Source organism: Suricata suricatta, chromosome 5 (assembly GCF_006229205.1).
Source record: "Suricata suricatta isolate VVHF042 chromosome 5, meerkat_22Aug2017_6uvM2_HiC, whole genome shotgun sequence".
NCBI lineage: Eukaryota > Metazoa > Chordata > Mammalia > Carnivora > Herpestidae > Suricata > Suricata suricatta.
Window position 1 is genome coordinate 129,708,664 of NC_043704.1, and position 20,350 is coordinate 129,729,013.

General features: G+C 47.6%; 1 protein-coding gene and 1 long non-coding RNA gene across 3 annotated transcripts in view; one reads left to right on the forward strand and one right to left on the reverse strand.

Annotated features, from left to right (window-relative positions):
- SH3BP5 (SH3 domain binding protein 5) overlaps positions 1–16,383 on the reverse strand; it is a 62,808-nt gene extending 46,425 nt beyond the window's left edge. The window contains exon 1 of the mRNA XM_029940313.1: positions 16,291–16,383. The gene's annotated coding sequence lies outside the window, so the exon portion shown is untranslated. The remainder of the gene's footprint in view (positions 1–16,290) is intronic.
- On the forward strand, positions 1,304–6,171 carry LOC115292293. 2 transcript variants are annotated; one of them, XR_003908907.1, is made up of 4 exons: positions 1,304–1,392; positions 3,446–3,557; positions 4,196–4,424; positions 5,865–6,171. It is a non-coding gene; the product is annotated as an uncharacterized LOC115292293 (long non-coding RNA). The 2 variants fall into 2 exon arrangements; XR_003908908.1 differs by lacking the exon at positions 5,865–6,171 and adding an exon at positions 5,092–5,155.
- Positions 16,384–20,350: the final 3,967 nt, after the last annotated feature.

A 20,350-nucleotide genomic window follows, 5' to 3' on the forward strand; every position in this document is an offset into this window, starting at 1 on the left:
GAACGACGGCCTTTCTCCTCCCCAGACGCGTCCCCAGAACCAAGAGAGATTAAGATGGGACATCAGTTTTTAAAAATAACTGTCCTACAAATTAAAGATGACACCATGCTTCAAAAGAGCCTTAGTAATGCCATTTATAAATACACAGCTGCTTGAAGAAAGATTTCACAGGCATGATCTGAGCCTCACAGTGACCCTGTAAGACAGGCTGAGCAAGAATGACAGTCCCCAGTCCACAGGTATCTCAGGTGACACGCTACATGGCCTGAGGTCACATGCCAGTGTGTGTCAGACTTCAGACAAAAGCACACACCTTTAGTCTTTTCGTCCAGTGGCTTTCACTTCATGGGTAGGTTCCCAAAGTGTGGCCCAGGGGACCATGGTAGGGATCCCTGAGGCCTTTTCCGGGACTCTGCAAGGTCAAAAACACTTTCCTAATCATATTAGGCTTTTCACCTTCATTCTCTCACGAGTGTTCAGTGGGGTTTCCCGGAGACTACTTAGTATGAGACATGTTAGGAGATGGAATGCAGAAGCAGATAACTCAGCTCCCCTAAGAAGCCAGACTAGAGGGGCGCCTGGGTGGCTCAGTCGGTTGAGCGTCTGACTTTGGCTCAGGTCATGATCTCACGGTTCGTGGGTTCGGGCCCCGCATTGGGCTCTGTGCTGACAGCTAGCTCAAAGCCTGGAGTCTGCTTCAGATTCTGTGTGTGTGTGTGTCTCTCTCTCAAAAATAAATAAACCTTTAAAAAGAGATTCTACAAGCTTCAAGAGAAAATAAAGTTACATACAAAAGACCAGAAATCTAACAGTTTAAAAGAAAAAAAAAGGAAGCCAGACTAGAAAGAGACTTATAAAACACAAAACAAAAAAATGAAACAAAAACCCATTAAATAATTTCCTTTTATACATTTTTTTTGGTGTGGGAAGATAGTTATTTCTCATAAAACATATGTCAACATGTGATAGGCTAATTGTAATTTTTAATGAGTTAATACAAGTTTTTAAAACTAAAAAACAAGTTTTAACTTTTTTTAATCTTTATTTTTGAGAGAGGGAGAGAGTGCAAGTGGCAGGGGAGGGGCTGAGAGAGAGAGGGAGACAAAGGATCCAGAGGGGGCTCTGCGCTGACAGCAGAGAGCCCGATGTGGGGCTCAAACCCACAAACTGTGAGATCATGACCTGAGCGGAAAGCAAGAGTTGGATGCTTAACCAACCGAGCCTCCCTGGTTAACTTTGCTAACACAGCAGAGTCTACGGCCTTCCGGCCCTGAACACACCCAGTCTCCTCTAACGCAGCAAATACAGAGATTACTCACAAGCACGGAGCCCTCCGGGACACTCAGGGACTGTAAGACTGTGAAGGCAGGGACTCCTTGGTGGCTCAGTCGGGTAAGTGGCTGACTTCAGCTCAGGGCGTGATCTCATGGTCTGAGTTCGAGCCCCGCATCAGGCTCTGTGCTGACAGCTCAGAGCCTGGAACCTGCTTCAGATTCTGCCTCTTCTGCTCTGCTCTTCCCACCATCCTCCCCCCTCCCCGCCCCAAATAAACATACATTTAAAAAATTTTAAACATTAAAAAAAAAAAAAGGAAACCTGAGACCAGAAGCATCAAGGGTGCTGTGTAGACTAAGCCATACCCTCCCCCGGGCCCGCCCTGCAGACATTCACAAAGTAGGAACACCATAGATTTTCAGTCACAGTGAAGCAGTTCCTGCTCAGATCTTTCTTGAATCCTTCCGATTTTGTCCAAGGAGAGGGCCCTGTTGGGTGCTCCCATGTCTCCATAGCGCCCTCACAGATGTTTACATTTGCATTTGCTAATCTCCATTTTGAGAAAGGGGGCACTAATCTAGCTCAGAGCCTTCCATAGAGAAAGGAATCTGCTAGAATTTAATAAGCAAAACAAATCCACTGGAAACAAAACAGCACTGTTCTGAAAGTCACCAAGCTGTGCCCTTACGAGCTGGGCACTTGCACATACACAGATAATTTATTAAAAAGCTTCCTTTAAGAGCACACTTACGATGAGCACTGAGAAATGGATAGGATTGTTGAATGACTATGTTGTACATCTGAAACTAATCAACATTGTATGTTAACTAAACTGGAATTAAAATTTTTAAAACTTAATAAAAAACTTGCTTAAAAAAATAACACATCCAGGGACCCTAGGTGGTTCCGTTGGTTAGGCATCCAACTCTTGATTTTGGCTCAGGTCATGATCTCACAGTTGTGAGATCAAGCCTTGCATTAGGCTCTGTGCTGGGCATGGAGCCTGCTTGGGATTCTCTCTCTCCCTCTCCCTCTCTCTGCCCCTCCCTTGCTCATGCACATGCACACATGTGCTCTCTCTCACTCTCTCAAAAAAGAGTATTTTCTTTTCATGGCTTTTCACTTCCAGTCATGAAGTCTCCACTTCAAACAAGGGGAAGTAAAAAATGTGAGTCAATTTAAAGGGAAATAAGGAACAAACAGTATATACAGAACTAGGAAAAGGCAAAACTTCTGACAGTGGCATAAGAATAACGAGTCAGAAATGTAAAGTCTCTGTTTGCAGAACATTCTAGAATTACATGACCAAAGGCACCACTGGAAACATTCTGACTTACCGACCAGTTATAAGGCACCTGAAATGTTATGTTTACTACACACCAGGTTTTCTTTACACCCCCTCCAATCTGCTCATTAAGAGTGCTTGTGGCAGCTACTAAAACACACAAAGAAAGCACTTGAAATAGCTCTTGGGTGCAAAGGCCTAAGTGCTCTCCAGGGCTGTCTGACAGAGCTTTCTGCCAGAATAGAAATGCTCTACATCTGCGCTGTCCAGTGCAGAAGCCACTGGCCACTTGTGGCTAAATAAAAGCTCGAAATGTGGCTAATACGACTAACTGGATTCTTAATTAAATGTCAATGTTGAAGTTGTAATTGGAACAGCCACAAGTAGCTAGTGGTTGGGACACGGACTGCACAGGCCTAGCTCCTGACCCTGGATTCCACGCCCCTTTTGCACCCTGAGAGACCACGCCTCACTCCTCGGGCCCTCCAGTGACCTTCTTTCCTTGCCTCTGTCCAGTCTTCCTTCCCTCACTCAGTCCCGCTCCCACGGGGAGGGGCTTTCACGGGCCTGTGAGGAGGGGGGCTGGACGATCTCATTCCTCCTTCAGGAATTTTGCAGCAGAGGCAGAACTGGAAAGGCTGCTCTGGGGTAGAGCCAGGGCCTAGACAGCCACACCAGCAAGGCCAAGGCTTGAGCACACAGGCCCAGGAGGAAGCAGAGTGGACGGGGGGGGGGGGGGGGGGGGGGGGGGGGGGGGGGGGGGGGGGGGGGGGGGGGGGGGGGGGGGGGAGCGTCCGGGCAGAAGACCAGCAGGAAGCTGGAGCCGCACTCCCCATTCCCCTTCCCTGTGTGGCCCAACCCCATTCAGCGAGTTTCATCCCACAGGAAAAACCCGGTTCAAACAGCTCCAATGGAATGGACACATGCACGGAAAAGAGAGGGGAAGAAGACAGCAGGGCCTTCAAGTTGGAAGAAGCTGGTCATTGTTGAGGACCAGGTACCTAACTCCCCTCCCTCTGACTCCTTTTCTTTTCCACCTCAAGCCCTGACTTCAGCATCAGAGGCCAGCAGGGGTGTCTGCCAAACCCACCAGATCCTTCTGTGGGGACTGCCCAACCCCAACCCCATCCCCTGCGTCAGGTAGAACCCTGCGGCCATGTTTCTGATACAAGACCCTCTCTCAGGGAACAGAGGAAGGAGACACAGAGAGGGCAGACAGTGAGCTAAAGCCAATGAGAGAACACGAGGAAGGCTTGAGGGAGATTATCCGGGTCCCTGACTAATCCTGCAATTAACACAGACAGATAATTTATCAATCAAACCAAGACTCTTCTGACAGTGAGGTGGAGCACTAGTAACAATTATGCGGGAACAGGGTTCAACCAAGTCTGTCGGGCCAAACTGGGACATTTGGTCTCTTTACACTTAAGGCTCTATGGTGCTTCTCTCCCCTGGGTTCCAGGAAAGACTCCAACCTTGCAGAAATTCCTTTTACTCAAGCTGTTTGAGTGGTTGTGGATCATAGCGTAAGGGATTCATTCTAACCCCAGTTCAGGCCCTGCCCAGCTCCCGACCCAAGGGCAGGCCCTGGGCAGCCTTGGTGACAAGACCAAATGCTATTTCCTCTTTTCACAGCACCACACTTGTCCCGGGTCTGAATTACCAGGAGGTTCCTTCTACCAAGAGGGGGAAAAAGGAAAGAAAAGATGGTGGTCAGTATGGTTTCCTGCTGTGAATTCTTCTCTTCTGAGGTTAACAGAGGTCTGAGAGCTTTCCTGAGGCCCAAAGAAAGCCAAGTTCTTCCTACCCAGGAAGGCTCTGTTTTCAAGCACTGATGGGACTATAGACTGTTCCAGACACGCAGGTGAGCACCCAGGCACCTCTCCCAGGTCACCACAGTCCACCAGAGCTGTCCTGCCAGCCTCGACCATGCAGCTTCCCTTGATGCTCTGGCCAAGGTCAAGCTCCCACTGGCCCTGCCACTGGAGGCTGAGTTAAGGCAGTTGGCAGATCTGGGAATGAGGAGCTTTTTAATTTAAAATAATTTCAGGGGCACCTGGGTGGCTTAGTCGGATAAACGTCCGACTCTTGATTTCAGTTCAGGTCATGATCTCAGAGTTTGTGGGTTCGAGGCCTGCATCAGGCTCTGTGCTGATAGCATGGAGCCTGCTTGGGATTCTCTCCCTCCCTCCATCCCTCCCTCCCTCCCTCGCTCGCTCTCGCTCTCGCTCTCTCTGCCCCGCCCCCTTGCTCTCTCTCAGTCTCAAAAATAAATAAACCAACCCAAAAAATAAAATAATTTCAGACTTGGAAAAGCAGAGGGTAAGATGCAGACATGATGTCCCTTTACCTGGAGAACTTCAGCCCAAGGTTCCCAAAGACAAGGACATGCTCTTACATAGCCAGAGTGCAATGCTGGAAATCTGAAAACCAACACGGATACAATCTAATTCACCTGGTCTAGGACTTCACTCAAATTCCATCAACTGTCTCATGATTGTCTTTTATAATAAATGAACAAATTCTTTCAGGATCCAACCCAGGACTGCCAGCTTGCACTCAGCTGCCAGGGTTCTCCAGCCTCCTTTAATCTGGAACAGTTCTGCAGTCTTTTTTTGTCTTCCGTGGCCTTGATATTTTTGAATAAAATGAGCCAGTTACTCTGTAGAATGTCAATTTGGAAACGGCTCACTTTCAATTCATCTTTTTTGTTGATGAAAAGTGCATGAGCCACCAGAATGGAATTTAACCAATGACCAAAAAAGCATGTTTAAACTGCCCAAGGTCCAAAAGCATCACAAAGGAAAAAACCCACAGTCCTTTAAATCTTGGGTTAGAAGACTCAGTCCTAGGGGGCCCTGGAGGAAAGACTAAAGTTACATAACAACCCTACACACACACACACACACACACACACACACACACACACACCAAAAAGACTGATGGGTCCCAGGGCTTTTTCATTCATGGCCAAACATTGGTTTTTAAACCCACAGCATTCTTTGTGTAAGAGGAAAGACACTTGCTGAAACCGTGGCATTTTCCTGAGTTCAACCACAAGTGAACTATTTCCATGTTTCCACCAAAAGCCTCCACATATTTTCTCAACCTTGAGACCCACTTTTTTCAAAAATTCGCAAATCTTGCAGTTTGGACGCACTATCCCATTGGTCTGCATGTTGGTCAGGGCTAATGTTGCAACCACCACCCAAGCTGGAACGCGATACAAGGTCTGTTCGGTACTGGATGTGAGTTTCAGAATTAGGGCAATATGGTGACTTCACGTATCCTTGGAAAGCTCTAGAGGTCATGCAGCCTCTGTGGGAAGTGCGATTCCACCCGCCACAGCGTGTTGGCCAAGCTGGCTCTCCTGCCGCCTGTGGATAACCTGCCTGCTGCCCGCAGCCCCCCGGATGCAAAGAAAGGAGGGAACAGCATGCAAAAGCACCGAAGTCAAAACCCACTGCTATCACTTCAGACAAACAGAAGAATCCACCAGAAGAAATGGCTAATAACGTTACAGGTGGTTGTTTGGGGGACCAGAACCGGGTGTGGGAAGGAAAGAGGCAGAGGATGTTCTCAGTAAAACTTCTCAGGGGCTTTTCTTTAACTGCGTGCATGTAGCACTTGAGTAAAAATAAAATTTCAAGTCTATTGCAGCACAGACTGGCCAAAGATCTTTTGAATTTTCCCTGTCATCAAGACAGAGGGGAATCATAATTCATTCAGCACGTGGCTAGATGAAAGTCAAAATCTCAGGACTTTGCCGATCATTCAGTTCAGATACTCCCATTTCACAGATGAGGTGACTGAGGCCTCAGGAGATAAAGTTTCCCTCCCAAAGATGTGTACCTGGTAAGTATCAGAGCAGAGGCTGGAAACCTGGTCCCCTGAGTCCTAGACCAGCATTCTTCCACCTGTCATCTTGGTAGAAACCTCAGAATACATGTCCCCAAACTACACAAGGGTATGGCCTCCAGCCTCAGACTTCATTCAAATCTCGGCTCCCCTACCGGCTCGCTTGGCCATGCGACCTGGGAGAAGAGCTCAACCTTTTCATGGCCTCCATTTGTCATCAATGTCCTCAAGAGCTGTTGTGAGGACAGGACGAACCACGCAAAGCACTTAGCACAATACTGAGCATATAATAAGCTTTCCATAAATAATGACTTTTAGGCAGGTGCTGTTGCTCAAATGACAAAAGGCAGAAAGGACCAACAATTGTGGAACGTTACATGCTAGGTACCGTGCAGGCACGTCATAAACATGACCTTATCTAATCCTTACCAGCCCTGCACGGCAGGTACTGCCCTTCCCACTTGAGACAGAAGAAAACCCAACCCAGAAAAGACTGCACAGCTTATGAAGAGGCGAGGGAGAATTCAAATCCAGCCCTCCTGAACTGCAAAGCCCGTGCTCTCCATGATCCCGGGCTATGCTGTTTAAGCATCTATTTGCTCCACAACAAGTTCTCCTACCCAATTTGACCTTACATTTTATAGCATTAAAGTGTGGTTTGCTTTAACAAGTTCCAACTTAGGGACTGGATCCAATTTCCAGCCAATGCATGCAGTACCAAGATTCTATTTCCCCCAGTGGAGACACTAGCAAAACCAGGGGCAAGGAAAGAAAGCAGCATGTGGAGAGCTGCCCAAGAAGCTGTAGAAGCTTCCCTCTGAACCTACAAAGTGCCTGCCTCGGCACTGCGCATTTGGCTTTAGGATCCACTGATTGTTTCCAGCAGGCATTGAAGCCAGAGCCTAATTTTTTCTCAGATGAAATGTGTAAGACATCGGCGAGGCAGCAAAGAGGTCCTTAAAACAACACCCACAGCACTGCCAAAAACGGCACCCTTTTGCTTTTACTGTTGCTGGTTTAAGGATCACGGAGAATGCTAACCAAAGTCCCTGCTTTGCTGGTTAACCATTAAAGCAACTCGACGAGACACTATGAAATGTGGTGTTCAGGAAGTCAATGCAAATGCATGTCCCGCAGGCCTCAACAGGAGTCCCTGTGTACGGCCACCAGGAGTGTGGCCACCAAGAATGTGGTTCGAAACTCCTTGTATTTGGTTTTACTTTAAAAATGTTTATTTTTGAGAGTGAGTGGGGGAGAGGCAGAGAGAGAGAAAGAGACTCCGAAGCAGGCACCAAGCTGTCAGCACAGAACTTAACACAGGGCTCAAACTCATGAACCATGAGATCATGACCAGAGTCAAAGTCGGATGCTCAACTGGCTGAGCCACGCAGGTGCCCCTAAAACATGGTTCAAAATTCTCTGGTACTCTCCCATCTGGGAATGGAGTCTGTGTCCACTCCTCTCGTGGGTGAGCTCACGACTGCCGGGACCTAGGAATGTGACAGAAGTGCTGCACCGGGGCTCCCAAGGCTTAGACAGAAAAGGCCAGGATGCTTCTGCCTTCTGCAGGAGACCACTGGATGCTCGCCATCGGGGAGCCAGACGCCATCAGGAGGTCAGAGTGCCTGAGACATCACACCAGAAAGGTCAGATTCAGCACTCTGGTTCACGACCCCAGCTTGGCTCTCAGCCAAGAGCCAGTGTCCACAACCGGACACAGGAGGGGCCTCCTCAGAGGTCCAGGCCCCTCGAGCCGTCAGAGGACCACAGCCCTAGCTGACATCAGACTGCGACTGCACGTGACCCCTCAAGTGAGAGCTGCCCAGCTGGGCCTCCTCCAAATCCCTGACCCACGGTCATGGGCAAAACAAAGCAGTGGTTCTAAGCAACGAAGTTTTGGGGGAATCTGTTAGGTAGAAATGGTCACCAGAACAATGAAGAAGGACAACACCGCATTACACTTTTCTTCCACTAAAGCCAAACATTGGGGAAGGGAATATCCAGTCTGAAGGCTTCAGATCTATCAGAATGAAGAACCCTTGCAGGTTGGCACCGAAAGGGTAGTGCGGACGAAGATGACCAAACCCCATGCATCACGCCTTGGCGGAGTCTGATGTCCAAATGGAAGAGTTTACATTAAGAGGGCTGGTCTGCCGTTCTAACAAACGGCGGATGTTCCTCTCGTGGTCTCCCCATTAGCAGTTTCTTTCTGTCAGAGCAAACATTAATATCCGTTGAATAATCCAGCAAAACATGAAAAAGGAAAAATCAGGCAAGAATAGAAAAAAATGTTTTTCCATCTTCTTTTAAGGAAGTGAAAGAGGCGGATCCTAGAGGCGCTTGGGTGACTCAGTCAGTTAAGCATTTGATTCTTGATTTCAGCTGATGAGTTCACAGTTTATGAGTTCAAGTCCCACATCAGGCTCTGCACTGTCAGAGCTTAGAATTCTCTCTCTCTCCCTTTCCCTCGCTGTGAGGAAGGAAAGAAAGAAGGAAAGACAGAGGAAGGAAAGAGAATTCTCCAAGCTCTTGAAGACGTGCTTTGCAAATTATCAGGAGACTCTTGGTGAAGATGCCCTGCATAAAAACCACACAGTTGTTACTGCTGGAAACATCTAAGTGAGGACAGGCAATTAATCTTAACCCTCAAAGAGGAGGGCTGGGTACAGGAAACTGGGATACTTGCCAAGGGATAAGGTTCAATAGATGTTTAATTCATCCAGCCAAAACACACACACCCCCACTACATTACAAATCCCTACAATAAATGCTCAGAATGAAACCTAACAGCTCTATATGAAAAGGCGACGGACAGTCCATAGTGACCATGGTTCTGCTGACGAGGTGACCTGACGCTTCTATCAACCACGGGGACAGCAATGAATCCATCAACCCCCAGAGCCTGTCTTCTTTTGAAGTAGAGACATTTTGGGGCAGCTCAGAGGCCGAGGGACGGCGTCCTGGAAAAACCTAAGGATACAGTCATGGCACGATGGAAAAGTTCGTTTGTACCATAACAAGGGCCCAAGTTCCTAGGATGGGCTCCAGCTGAGCGGCCAGCAAAGATCATGTATCATCTCACCGGTCTTTATAGCTTCAAAGAAGACAGATCAGATTTTTTTAAGGCAATCGAGTCCATTCCAGTATTAGATGGCTATTTCTGTGTCCTAGCCAGCCGCCCTACAAACAGCAGTTTGCTGATGGGGCTCCAGGGGGCGAGATGCAAGACAGCCTCCATGTGGCCACAGTCCCCATCCACTGAAAATTCAAATGGTAACTCAAATTCACGTAATAACTAAGTTCCAGTATCTAAACATCCTTAACACTTGAAATGTTTCCCACCATTATATCTTGGTGATCCTGTGTTTTACAGTAAGTGTTATAAATGAGGGCTTCTTGGCTATTGAGAATCCTAAAATGCCTATATTGCATTTTTCATCCCTCCATGAATTACCACAATGACAGTTTAACAATAGAGTAATTCATCAACAAACCCACTAACATCAGGGTTTATCTATAATTAAGGCAGGGACTACCAGTCTCAACATTTCTTCCCACCAGCCTTCATAGTTCCTAAAATTCCTTCCATAGAAATTCATTTCTTTGACTTATAAAGACATCTCTTTATAATCCGTGCTTCATTCTCCACCCCCAACCCTTGCTTGTAAAGGGTTATGAAAGTGATAAAATACGGTCATTGTAAATAATTCAGAAGATACCAAGAAATGAAAAATAAAAATCACCAGCCTTCTTAGAAACTAGCAAGAACCACTAGGCACATTCTGAGGGTCCATGTTTCTAGAGCCAGGCTTCTTCAACTCTATGGTCATGGTACTTCGCTCTTCCCGCAACCCGCTGGGAATCAACACTTTTGTAGAATAAAAACAAACTAGGAAGTGAAATGCTATGTGACAGTCCCAGCAATGTCAAGCTGCATTTTTTAAAAAAGTTTCCAGGGCGCCTGGGGTGGTTCAGTCAGTTAAGTGTCCGGCTTCAGCTCAGGTCATGATCTCACAGTTTGTGGGTTCAAGCCCTGCATCGGGCTCTGTGCTGACAGCTCAGAGCCTGGAGCCTGCCTCAGATTCTGTGTCTCCCTCTCTCTCTGACCCTCCATGCTCACACTGTCTGTCTCTCAAAAATAAATAAAAAACATTAAAAAAGTATTTTTAAAAAGTTTCCAAAGTCTTACCCTCAATTTCTGTATTTATTTCCTCTTAATTGGTAACAAGCAGTTCAGTCTACGGACCACGCTTAACCTTTTTTCTTTCAGATGCACAGATTCTGTTACTAGAGGTATCTGTCATGGTACATATGGTCTACATATAGTTTTATTACTGGATTTTTCCCCACTGAATCGATCATGGCCACTTGTCTCTAACCACACATGCCATCCTCTTACCGTGAAAGGCCACTCTCGAAACCCTTGCGTCTTACACCTAAAACTAGCAGGACAGTGCTCATCAATTGTACTTCAATTAAAAACAAACAAACCCCCAGCATCTCCAAGTAGGGCGGGATCGTAAACTTTCACAAGCTAAGACCTCACTAAGTGAAGGACTTCAGGAAGGGAAAGAGAGCGCAGACTCTGTGCTACCAGTGTTGAAATTGGGCCCAGCCTGGGTACAGTCTGGGCACGAGTACAATTCCAGAGTGGCCACTAGGGAGAGGGGAGGGGTTCTGTAGGACGCGTTGCATGACAATGCCAAAGAGCCAGGAGTCCACAAGGACATTTGATTCTAATCACCATCATCCATCCCTTCCTGACATTCATGGTACTCGTGTTCAGGCGCTGCAGGAGATGCTGAGGCACAAAGATGGGAGCCCCAGTGCCGCCCCCCGGATCCCCCCTCAGGGCCCAGGTTAGCGGGGGTGGGAGACAAGTAAATAAATGCCAGTAATACAGCCTGATGAATATGCATGAGACCGGCACAGCTTAAGACAGGCTCCTGGGCCCGACTCCCAGAAATTCTGATTCCCCGGGTCTGTGTAGGGCCAAAAATTCTGCAACTCTAACAAAGCCCTATGCCACACAAAGGCAGCTGGCGTCAAGGGCCACACCTGGAGGGCTCTGCTCTAGAGCACTGTTTCACAACCAGGGGCCATTTTGCACCCCCAGGGCCATTCTCAAGTTTGGAGGACGCTTGGTGGTCAACAGAGCAATTAATCTAGAGTAAGACACTTGAGCTCCGTTATCGGCAAAATGGCGATGATAATGTCTATTGCACCATGGTGTTCTGAGGACCCAGTGAGTTTATGTAGACTAAGTGCTTAGAACAGGGTCTGGCCCATCCCGGGCACGATTATTGATTATCGTTAGCTGTCATGGTTACTGAAGAGCAGTCAGCAGACAAAAACAGGCAGGGAAGACATCCCAGGATGGACCAAAGTCTTCCCTGAAAGCACAAACCACACTACAGCTCACATCTGTCCTGCTTCATTAACCGCAGCAATAATATCCATTGATGGCGTACTATGCATCATGGTTGGGATGGGGAAACTGAGTCCCGGAAACATTAAGTCACTTGCCCAAAGCCATGAAGGGCAATCTGTTGTTATCACCCACCCAAATAGCTAGTGAGCAGCACAAGTAGTAGCAGACAGACCCCAGAAGGGGACGCGCCCTAACAAAGCAGGGCTCCCTTGGGAAACACACCCACACACCCCAGCGAACCAGCCACAGGGCAAAGCCCTGTTGATCCAGTGAGAAAAGTCCATCCTGCCTGTACAAGTCCTCTCTCTGACCCCTCGCCAGAGCCAGCCTCTGGCGTAGAGGAGGAAAACCGAGCCACGGAAGAGCCTGGGGCAGGCCTGGCTCCCATGGATGTCCCATCAGAGACATCTCTGCATCCGGCACCCAGTGGGCCTTGGTGCTCCAGGTCCCACAAGGCTTCTCCCTCCCCAGGACATGTGGCTATCAAAGCACTCCCCTCTTGTCCTCCGGGCCACCGGGAGATTGGGCAAGAATCACCACCTCAATTCACAGATGAGGGGACTCAAGTTTCCAATGAGCCAAGTGCCCCTAACATCACCAGTCCTCACATTCTACCCGTGTCACCTGATACCAAGACCAGTCTTCCCTCGGCCCGCGACTTCCCCATGACTGCGTTTGGACTTTTTCCTGACCATAAAGTAATACAAATTCAATCAACTAAAAAATATATACAGAAAAGTAGAAGGATGGTGAATACTGCTCATTTCTCATCAGACAGAACATGTATAATCTTTTCCTGACATTTTTATGCCTATAAACATGTTTTTATAGAATAGGACCATACTGTGTGCTCTTTCGGAACCTGTTTCCATCCAAACCTCTTACCATGTTAATGACAAGCTGTGTCATCATTTTAAGGCCTAGGCTATCAGCCTCTGCCTGTGCGTTGTATTCATTTCACAGATCCCCTATTGATAGTCATTTAGATTCATAATTTTCCAACATCTTTAAGCAACACTGCAATGCACATTAATGGACCTATGTCCTTGCCTAGTTATTCCCTAAGGATAAATTCTTACATGTGCAATGGCTGGGTCAAAAGTTACCATCCCTTGACATCCCAGGAGCAGTATGGGGGACGGTCACTGATGCAGGAAGCCCTAAATCCTACCATGATGGCCAAACTTCAAGCCAAAATTGTGGGGACAACAGCTGCTCCAGCTCAAGTCACCCAGGGGTGCCCAGAAAAGTCCTCAAGTGTGTTTATCTTTACAACCAGCCACCCCATGCTCCCCAGAGCCGCCCAAGCTGGGCTGATGTCTGGTCCGTCAGCTCTCTTCCTCTTCTACTGCCGGGGCTCCTGGGATGTTAACTGATCCTCCCAGAGGACTTGGGGTCTCTAGGCCTCAACTCTGACGGCCCTCCATTCCAACGAAGCTGTCCCTGGCTCCCCAATGGCCACGTGCCTCTAAGTAACCGCACAAGCTGGGTGAGGGCAGGGGGCGTGGGTGAGGTTGTGCTGAGCACCCCACACCGGACTCAACCCACGGGTGGGGGGGGGTGCCCAGTATTGTCACACGAATGTCTCCAGGCCAATGTCTACTGGAACCAGATCTCACCGAGGTACACAAGTCCTGGCGTGGACCTTCTTCAAAGCACAAGCGGAGTCTCACAGTGCTCTCCCCAGTACACGTGTGTACTCACTCACATATCACACACACACACCCCCTGAAGGAGAAAATGCTCAGATGTGACAACACTGCCCTTTCAGAAAAGATTCTCTCTTCCCCTGACTAGTGCTAACAACTCAGAGAGAGGCCAGGCTGCTTCCAATTCACCTCCGCCTTTCTTCTCCCTCCCTTGAGTTTCCAAGGACAAAACAGCTGGGTTTTTTGTTTTATGTTTAAAGAGAAAGTGTCCGCTGGTTTCTGGAAGGGGGAAAAAGGCAGATTCTAGGTGCAGGCCTTTTTATGCAAATTTGGGGAGCACAGCTGGCCAGAATCAAATGCTTTTTCAAAGCACCCCACCCAAGCAGTGAGAGAAAGAGCTTGAACGTTTACAATTAACTGCCTTTACCTCCCTGGGGGAAGGGCAGGCTGAAAAAAATCAGCTTTTGATTACTTGGAGCCAGAAAAGCTGTCCACGGGCAACTCGCCCCGGTCATGTCCTTCCTCCTGCTCTCTGACCATTTCCCAGCCCCAGAACAGCCCACAAGCAGGGAGATCATGAAAACCCCACACATCACGGTAAAAAACAAATGACTGGCACGGACTATTGCAAATCTTGATTACAATGCTTTAGAAATCCTCGTTATAACAAACACCTGAGGGATGCCTGGGTGGCTCAGTCGGTTAAGCGTCCGACTTAGGCTCAGGTCATGATCTCACGGTCCGTGGGTTCGGGCTCTGTGCTGACGGCGCAGAGCCTGGAGCCTGCCTCAGATTCTGCATCTCTCTCTCTCTCTCTCTCTCTCTCTCTCTCTCTCTCTGCCTCTCTGCCCCTCCTCCACTCACACTCTGTCTCTCTGTCTCTCTCTCTCTCTCTCTCAAAAGTAAATAAAACATTAAAAACACACTTGACAAAAGTTCTGTATAACATGCGTTGCAGAAGTACATTAGCACATTTACACACTGAATGACACATTTCTCTGACTCCAGCATCCACGGCTCACCCTACCCCAGGCACTGGACTCCTTGCTGCTGCACGGCCAGGCCAGGTTCCCAGTTTAGCACTGGCTGTTCCCTCTGGCGGGAATGCTCTTCCCGCACACGGCCCTGAGGTGCATTCTCTCCAGACATGCGTTCAGGCAAGCCTTTCAGACCCACTGTATGTAATACTGCATCCTCCAGGCTCCCAAATACCCACCCTGCCAGGCCCCTCCCTGCCTTACTTTTCTGATCAGGGCATATGAAACCTATTGTGTATTTTCATTGTTTAATTGGAATTCTCTGCCCATTCTCTCCACTGCTCTCTCCTTAGCTGTTCTCAGCACACAGCAGGTGCTAAGTATTCAGTGATTCAAGCTGACTAATCAACACGTTTGGGGGGCGTCTGGGTGGCTCAGTCAGTTGAGTGCCCAACTTTGGCGCAGGCCATGATCTCCTAGTTCGTGAGTTCAAGCCCTGCATCGAGCTCTGTGCCCACAGCTCAGAGCCTGGAGCTTGCTTTGGATTCTGTGTCTGTCTGTCTCTCTCTGCTCTTCCCCTGCTCACTTGTGTCTCTTTCTCTAAAAAATCAATTAAAAAAACATTAAGTCAACACATCTGGGGAAAAATACAGCTTCTTAATTTGAAATATCGGGCTTATATCCAAGGGCTTCTCTGGTTAAAAGGTTACTCTCATCAACGCTTGGAAGGACTGGCCCTCTTGATATAAATCAGAGCACAAAGGGGATACGACATTGTTTAAACAATGTCAGAGGTAAACCATGGTTGCAGGAGGCGGCCAATATCCAAGTGACAGCATGGCGGGTGGCTGGCATCCAAAGGCCTTTTGGTACTCTCCAATTTCAACAACCAGCACCAGGGACAGAACATGGAGGTGAACCCAGGCCCACGCCTCCGCCCAAGGCGGCCCAGGGACCCCTGTGCCACACAGAGTGAGAAGCTGCTAACACAAACCTCATCACCAGTTTGCTCTCATCAGAGTCAAAGTCAGGAGGGGTGCTGGGCGCTCCAGACCATAATTAAAAAGCAAAGGGAAAGGAAATGCAAAGGCCAAAGACCCTCCCCTAGAGGCTCTGAAATTACGTCCAATCAAACCCCATTATTTGCAGATTCATACTCATTAAAATTTGTAATTCCAAAATCAATACCACGGTGGGGGGGGAGGGGAGGGGGGGCTTCTGCAGTCCTGCATGGACATGCCCAGGGGCCAAACTTGGAGGTGCCCAACATGCATGTTCCCAGGGAGGCTCAACGAAAGGATGTTCTGCCTTTTTCCAGCTCTCATGCTGTAAACAAGTGTCCTCTCACGGTCCATTTAGTGCCACACTTTCTGCACTTTGCACTTTGTGGTGGGGAGTCAGCTGTTTCTTTTTCTTTTTTTAAGTTTACTTAATCATTTTGAGAGAGAGAGATCATGTAGAGTCAGCCGCCCCTAGGCAGTCAGCGGTTTCAAAGGGCCCCCAAGTGCCGTGCTGAAGTCTGGCGAGCGTTCTGGACCCCAAGAAGGCTGCGACGGAGAAAATCTGTGTGTTAGGCAAGCTTTGTTCAGACACGAGCCACAGTGCTGTTGCCTGAGTCCAACATTAGTGAATCAACAATGTACATTCAACAGACTGTCTTTAAACAGAAACACACATAAACAAGGTAATATGTTATCTGACAAAAAAACGTTGTGACCAGAGGCTAACACAGGGTTAGGTTCCTGTGAGTCTCTGGTCACGACACTCCGCACCCGCCCCCCACCATCCCACTAGGAACAATGGTTCAGTACTCACGGAAGTGAATGATCGCAGCGACTTTAGGGAGAACTATCAGCACGAAGATGAGAACCACCCCTATGTTAAGATGGCTGTTTCCTGTCCCATATCTTTTGGCACAGTCCCCTCCACCACCCCCACTGCTCACTCCATCTGCTTCCCTTTGCACAGGGACTCTCCCAGGCTCCTGCTCAGGTGTCTTCCAGCAACTCCTCCCCCAGAGCCTCCATCACATCACTTTTTGACTGCGGTTACTACAATCAGCAGTTACCATCAACCCCTCCAGACCTCGCCCTCACTAAAATTAAACTTCCCAAGGGCAAGGCTTTTATCCCGTTCACCCACTTCTCTGCAGCGGCCAACAGAGTGCCTGCCCCAAGGCTGGTGCCCAGCGACTGACTGAAGAAACACGCGCCACCCCCCTCACACACACACATCCTCCTCCCTCCAGCTCCAGCAATGTGACAAGTGTCAAGGTGCCCGCATGGAGGGTGAAATCTCAGCGCTCCTTAGTGAGTCGACAGGAAACATCTATTAGACCGGATTCACATGCTGCTACTAAGCGCGCAAATGCGGCCAGTCCACATTGCGATGTGCTATTACGTGGAAAATATGCACGAACATTTGAAGACCTACTACAAAACTACACATAAAACACCTCATTACTTGTTTTGATATTGAAAGTATACGATGTGGGGCATTCTGGGCTAAACAACATAGATCAAAATTCATTTCAGCCATTTTTTTTTACTTTCTACTGTGGTCACTAGGAAAGTTTTAATGCCTTACATGGCTGGCATTATACTTCGGGGAGTTCATCTCGGTTAGACCACAGCCAAGAAAAGGTCAGCCGGCAACACAAGCCAGCTCTGACCTCCTCTCTTCACTGCTGCCTGGTGATCTCCAGAGCAAGGCAGGAAACACCTGTCCTGCAGCTTCCTGTGACAAATACTTAAGTGTATTCAGAAAGACGACTGTGAAATCAAAGCTCAAAGTTTATCAGAACTAATTTTACACTCAGAAGGTAAGCACCCTATGGGGTTTTCTTGTTTATGAAGGCTGTGCTGACAGCTCAGAGCCTAAAGCCTGCTTCAGATTGTGTGTCTGCCTCTCTCTTGGAGTCTCCCCTGCCCTGCTCTGTCCCTCTCTCTAATTAAAAAAAGACTATTTCCAACTTATTTACTCATACTCGGAATGGAAGAACAGGAGTGCTAGAAGGCACGTGGACAATGCCACGGCTCTGTCCCGTCACTGACCCAGAAGACCCTGTATCTCCACATCCTCATCCAGAGAAAAGGCAGACCTCCCACCTTCTAGGACTGTGCTCTCCAGAAATTTCCACGATGATGGAACTGTTCTCTGGTCTGTCCAATAGGGTAGCTACCAGGCTCTTGAGAAGCAGCTTACTCTGAGGACTGAATTTTTAATCTTATATCATTTTAATTAAAGTGAAATAGCCACACACGGCCAGTGACTACCACCCTGGACGGCACCGTGCTAGGCTGCTGTAACAGGAGATACAACTTGTAAAAACACTTTGCAAACTCGAAAGCCCTACAGTAATGGTAGGGATTTTGTCGCTGAATACTAGAAATGTGAGATTCAGAGAGATTTCAATTGCGTAAAGAGCCTTGATTCATCAGAAGTCAAAACATTTTAAATAAACATGCAGGCTTCACTTCACTTGGCGGAGAAGGGCAGCCAGGGTTCATGGATGCACGCAATCCGAATAGAGGGGTTGGCGATAACTCTTCACGTACAGCTCAGAAAACAAGCTTTTAATCTTTTTTTGCCACACCCACACTTGGTGCCTCGGGGGCCTAGCCCTGCAGTCAGAAATCAAGGCTGCCAGTGTATTCCCAGTAGATGACTCCTATCTCCCCCACCCTCATTCTTAGGGACCAGATGTTTCCTGTCCTTTCCGGTGACCTTCCCTGCTATTTCTCCAGCCACAGAAACGGTCCTCCCAACAGCTCCCTGCATCCCTTCGACTGTCTGACAGAATCATTCACGGGCTCTCAGATACACGCGGGGCTTGTTCAACTTTGCTGAGGGATGGTAAAGCCAACCACAACTAAAAGGGGCCAGGGACTAATCGGTAGCTGTGAAGAATGCTCATCTGTTTACACTTACATTGGAAGTTGCTCATGAAATTCAAATCAAGTTCTAGTCTCTCCCAAGATTCTTCCCAGCGGGAAAGCCCTTCCAGTCTAAACAGCTTTTCGTTACCATTAAGATAATTATATTCTACATGCAAGCAGACAATAAAGAAATGAACAGGGAAAAGGAAGGGAGGGGTGAATTTTTAGGACAGAAATTAAAAAACGGCAGAAGTCTAAGGAAATACACAATGTTTCCAAGTACAACGTAAGGAACCCCCTAAAATAGTTAAGGGATTCTATAAACTCATTCCTCCTTCTCTATGAAAGAATGCAGCTAATTCTCCCCTCAATCCTTTCGATCTTTTCCACCGACACATGAACTTCAGGGCTCCACACAGCCCCCGGTTTTGGCCCCAGAGAGCTCCCATGATGAAAAACATGTGAAATAGGACCCACATGTGTTCCGCCCACACGCTGGGCTCAGCAGTGTATTTTATTCTGTCAGACAGCGGGCTGTTGCTCAACTCCTTGGAGGGGACGCCAGCAAGCATCCTCCAGCTATTAAAAACAAAATCAAGCAGCCTCGTATCAGCAGGGCTGACTACCTCACCAGGAACAGGGCCAGCCTTCCGTACCTCAAGTTCAGTCTCCCGTCTGTTGATGTCATCCGTGGATTGATTTAACTTCTCTAGTTCTCCCTAGTGAAGAAAAGAGGAGGGTTAAAGATCGAAGGAATTTGTCTTTTGTTTCCAGCAGGACTGAGCTCATTCTCTGCAAAAGTAGTATTAATTCTCAAGGAAAATAGTTGAGCCTTGGCTGGAAGAGCAAATGAATGTATTTCTGAAACCTTTTTCCCGACGGTGTCCCTTTCAAAAATGTCCTAAGGTCCTAGGAAAAAAATCTTATAAGGTCAAGTATTTATGGCAGATGTGTGCCTTCAGGTAAACCCACCTGTTACAAATGGTTTAGGAGTCAAATCAAAACAGTACCTTCTGCCTTAGAGCAAGAACTTTGCAGAAAAGGCAATATAGGAAAACAAACAACACCAAGCCAAAACTAAAAACCCAGTGAAATGATTTAAATCAAGGGTAGAATTCTGGCATTAACTTATTAGTGGTTATTTTTTAAAAGATGAAACTCTTTTCTTTTTCCAATTGCCAATTATTAAAGCTACCTAGCTGTTTTTAACAAAACAAACCAAAAATAGCTTTAATCCTGATCCTTACATATTTTATTAGCTGACATTTTGTAAGAAGTACCCTGCACAAGTTAACTCGTTTTACTCTGCAAACAAAGGATCTTGTTAACAGAAATCCCGTACCAGGAAAACAAGATTTAGTAGTCCAAACTAGTGATTTTGATTAATAGAATCCCTAACGCAAAGATTTTTCCACCTGATCTTGCTAATCTGCCAAAACAATTCATTTAAATGGCAACAGCTGAGTTAAATGAGCTTTTAATTGATTTGTGCACTGAAAAACCAATTAGGACTCCAGAAATTACAGCGCACGATTAAAAGCAGAGAGAGAGAGAGAGAGAGAGAGAGAGAGAGAGAGAGAGAGAGTGTGTGTGTGTGTGTGTGTGTGTGTGTGTGCGCGCGCGTGTGTGTGTGTAATGATTTATGAAAAGGGTAGAAAAACCAGTCTTGGATTTTTTTTTTTTTTTTTTTTTTTTTGGCCTAGAGGGTGAGGAGGTTAAGCTGTCAGTCCTAGATCTTAGCTTGGAAATTGTTTTTTAATCATCTCCCTCAGAAATGGAGGCACAGAGAGCCAGGCCAATCCCCTCGCCTTCTCCCCGCGTCAGCTTTGCGCATCAGTTGTCCCTGATTTCGGTTCACACCCCGACCTCATAACAAGGAAAAGCTGGGTTTTCAACCCTTCGAAACCAAGCGGTGGTTTGAGCCTGTGCTGACAATAAGCCCTTTGCTAACAATGAATCAGAGGAGGTGGAAGACGGCTCAGGCCGGGCACCTCCGC